Source organism: Toxorhynchites rutilus, chromosome 1 (assembly GCF_029784135.1).
Source record: "Toxorhynchites rutilus septentrionalis strain SRP chromosome 1, ASM2978413v1, whole genome shotgun sequence".
Classification (NCBI taxonomy): Eukaryota; Metazoa; Arthropoda; class Insecta; order Diptera; family Culicidae; genus Toxorhynchites; species Toxorhynchites rutilus.
This window is the reverse complement of record NC_073744.1, coordinates 146,098,828-146,103,471: the sequence shown is the minus strand read 5'-3', so window position 1 is coordinate 146,103,471 and position 4,644 is coordinate 146,098,828.

Below are 4,644 nucleotides of genomic sequence, written 5' to 3'. Positions count from 1 at the left end.
AAACAGGTGGTAGTCACTTGGTGCAAGGTCCGGACTATACGGATGCAAAAGAACCTCCCATCCGAGCTTCCGGAGCTTCTGGCGCGTCACCAAAGAAGTGTGTGGCCTGGCGTTGTCCTGATGGAAGACAATGCGGCCTCTGTTTATCAAAGATGGCCTCTTCTTCATGAGTGCTACCTTCAAGCGGTCCAGTTGTTGGCAGTACAGGTCTGAGCCGCTTCAGCGGGCTTCGACCACGACCGTTTGCGCTTCACGTTGTCGTAAGTGACCCACTTTTCATCGCCAGTCACCATTCGCTTCAGAAACGGGTCGATTTTGTTGCGATTCAGCAGCGATTCACATGCATCGATACGGTCAAAGATGTTTTTTTGCGTCAACGTGTGTGGCACCCATACATCGAGCTTCTTTGTGAATACAAGCTTCTTCAAATGGTTAATAACGGTTTTATGGCTTATCCCCAGCTCTTGGCCGATGCTACGGCTGCTACTATGCCGGTCTTTCTCGGCTAATTCAGCGATTTTGTCGCAATTTTCGACGACAGGCCTTCCGGAGCGTGGCGCATCTTCGAGGACCTCTACACCAGAACGAAAACGTTGAAACTATCGTTGGGCGGTGGAAATGGAAACTGCATCGGGTCCATAAACTGCACAAATTTTATTGGCAGCTTGGGATGTATTTTTGCCTTTGTCATAGTAGTACTGTAAAATATGTCGGATTTTCTCTTTATTTTGCTCCATATTTGCGACACTATAACTCACGGACGACTTAACGAAACAAAACACTGTCTAGAACTACGCGCTTACAACGACACCTCGCGGAAATACCGCAGGACTTTTTTGACAGCCTAATATTAAAAATTTATTAGATATTTTCGTACCGCGCAGATCTTGAAATATTCTGAATGTCAACCAATATCAACACGTATAATAAATACACAAACAAATAAATATACATATTTAAATATAAACTAAACCTATAATAGGTCTCACAATTCTAAAAAAAACAAAATTTTAAAATGTATTTTTGTACCACGCAACACTGTTACAATTCTCAAAAAAACGCACAAATATAGAAAATGTGTAGAATCAAATTTAGGTACGAATTAGAGTAGACGTGGATCTCCAAATCTTCCAACATAATTTCCAGTGTTTCAAGATGTTACAAGTTACAAATGAAACACAAATTTCTGCATATCTCGAGAACTAATCAAGCAAATGGAGCCGAATTTGGGATGTGAGGGTTTTTGGGTACGAGAAATGTTTCTATGATGGTATGACACCCCTCCCTCCTATGGAATGGAAAGTTGGTCCCATAAAAATATTACACATATTTAAACCAAACCTTAGCTTAGCAAGAAAACGTGAATGTTTGAAGGTGTTGATTACAAAAAATAAATTTTGGGCGGGACGAAGTTTACCGGGTCAGCTAGTAGTCTATAAAAAAGTGCTAGTTGCATTCAATTAGCAGCTTCCGAGAACGAGATCCAACTACTGTCTAGTGTGCGGGACCGATTGTTCACCGGAACGGTTAAATCGAATCCCTTTTCACAGTAACTTCAGTAAATTTACATGTTTCCTATCACACGGTATCACTTGGTGAATTAAACTCTTTCATAAGCATAGAAATACATGATTCTGATTGTGACGACTTTCGCCCTGTTTGTTTTACACGTGGGTATCCCAAACTAACACTCACGGCTCATAATGACCGTGAATCCCGTCTCACAGTGAACGAATTAGTCCCAAAAAATTATTTCTACAATAAAAAAACAAACCATGCATTGCTAGTTACCAACCAAAGTGTCCGAAATCCGAAACAAACAGATTTAAATGGATCATCCCATAAGCTTTGTTTTTCTGGAAACCATCTGCTCCACATGACGATTCTCTCTTTCTAAATATTCTGGAGCCCATTTTCAAGAAAACCTCCCGTATGGGGCAGATAAACAAAGTCTGGTCACAGCACCTGCCATTAACTTGAATTGCGGTTCAGATAACGCTCACCTTCTGTTGTTTTGGGATTTGGTGAGACTCCCGGATTTGGTCCCCACACCATCAGTCCACAGTTTATACGTATGATATTATGCAAACATGGTACAACCAGTCGAAAGTGGACTCTAAGGAAATTCGTTTTCGATAGCCTTGTTAAATTGGGAGATGAACCCATTTTGGACAAAAACAAAATTTTTCGGATGTGTTATGCCTCACAGAAGAGATACAGTTATAATTGTATTCCTTCCAGCCAGTGAGGAGTTCTTCCAGCGCTCTACCCACAACACATCACGTTTTCAATTAAGGGAAAGATCACTTCCCAAAGAACCCTCCTCCCAGTAACAAACAAACTTTTGATCCTGCGCTTGCATCTTCATTGCCACCAACAACGGGGGCCACAAAAACGACCGATTTACGGTTGGCTGGCTAAAGTAACGCCGCTTCTCGGTTGCACTTTCGCTTGCCTTGGACGTCGGTTGGCTGCTTTTTATACCTAAACTTCTTGCTGTAGTTTTTCCGAGCAGCCTCGAGGGCAGCGGCATCAACATAAAGATGTAGAAATGCAACTTCCGGCTACGAGCGAGAGCCATTCTTGCCAGATAATTAAAGCGACTGGTTTCGGGCAAAAAGCGCGTGTCAGAAATGAAAAAACACTCCGTGTCGTTTGGAACAGGATTAATCGAGATGCTAGTTAGGATTCATCCGTTCCCTTCGCAGACGATGTTAGCTAATGATGGTGAGTGATTGCTTCTCGATACAATTTTATATAGTAAACCTGAGTCGGTCTTATGCATTATGCACTAACCGTATCGAAAGTTTTCTGATTAAAATCCCAGCATATATTTTAAGCATCCCTATCGCAAGTGCCGCATTTATTCAGTTCACGTTCCTGCTCAAACTTTTCTTTTTATCAACTGTCCAAACATCTTCTCGTCTTGAACGCTGTGAGTTTTCAAATTAAACCAAGAAAGGCTTTATTCGGAAGCTTCTTACCATGAAACAAGTCCGACATTGGTTCACCACGTAATGGAATTGAATGCCGTTGGAAAACCTAATCCTAGTAATTATCTATTATTTTACAATCGGAGTTAAAAGATTAACTTTGGCTTCGAACTTTCGGAAATTGTTGATTCCATGAGATGCGAAACGAAAAACTTGAATATGTGAACCTTAAATCCAGAGACTCTTTTTATAAAATATCTAATGACAGAAGCCGTTTTCCTTGGAAAATGATTAAAAACTGTCCTCGCTTTGATGCTGAGAAACTTTTCTAAATTATCTCTTCCGAATCTTAGCGGTAAGAAAATGACCCTCGACCACGGCTAAAATAATAACTTCTCCGGATGCCTTTCTTCGTATCACATTGAAGGGTGGAAAATGGCCCGTAAATAACACTAAATTATTATTATGAATGAATGATAAAACTTGTCCTCGGTTCTTTTTTTTTCACCATCTCGGATGACCCTTTAACTCGGCCGACGGATGTGAGCCGAAAAACCCGGCTCCCGGAACTGCTCTCATTTCCCAGATGAAAGTAAATGGGGCCTTCCCCCTATCAAACTTCTTCCAAAAAGTACCGGGGAACAAAGGGAAGAAAACAAGAAAAATGGGAAAACGAGGAAAGCGTCGTTCTTTTCAACTAAACTAAATTATAACAAGATTTATGAATCCACGTTTTTTTTTTTTTTTTTATATAAATCGTTTATTTTTACAGGCTCAGTTACATTAGTTTAAAGGAGCCGAATTCTTAAGTATATGTTTTAAAACTATACATAAATAATTTTCCTAACACTATGGTTAGTAAGGTGGAAAACCGATTACTCGCGGTTTACTCGAGTTTAGAGGGTGACATCTTTCAGGAAAGGGATGGGATATAAGGGAATTGTTACAATGTTGATGATCACACTCGATTCTTAAATCTATTGTATATTTACATTTCAACTTATTTTACTGTTTATACCAAGGGGGCCAATCGCTCGCAATGGATGAAAAGGAGGGTATAAGGACATAGGTACAATCACACACGAAGATCGATAGCTTTAAGGAAAACATATATTTGGGTCATGTAATCAAGGTCTAACCGAGCCAACACATCTCTCACCGGCACATTGGGCTGTCTTCCTCGGGCCCGAAGGGAGTTTTCTAAATTCGATCTGGCGACAAGATACATCTCGCACGACCAAACAACATGCTCGATGTCGTGATAACCTTGACCACAGACGCAGAGATTGTTGCTGGAAAGATTGAAACGAAAGAGAAGCGCATCTAACGAACAGTGATTGGACATGAGTCGGGAGAAGGTGCGAATAAAGTCCCGACTCAAGTCCAGACTTTTGAACCACGGTTTGAGGCTAACCTTAGGGATAATCGAGTGAAACCAGCGGCCCAATTCATCTTCGTTCCATTTGCGTTGCCAGTTAGCGATGGTATTTTTACGGACTAAAGAAAAAAAATCATTGAAGGCGATTTGACGCTGGTAAATGTCGCCTTCAATCGCACCTACCTTTGCTAATGAGTCAGCCCTCTCATTACCCGGAATTGAGCAATGTGAAGGGACCCAGACAAAGGTAATGACATAACAGCGTCTGGATAAAGCACTCAAAATTTCTCGTATTCTCTCAAGGAAGTACGGCGAGTGCTTTTCCGGCCTCAC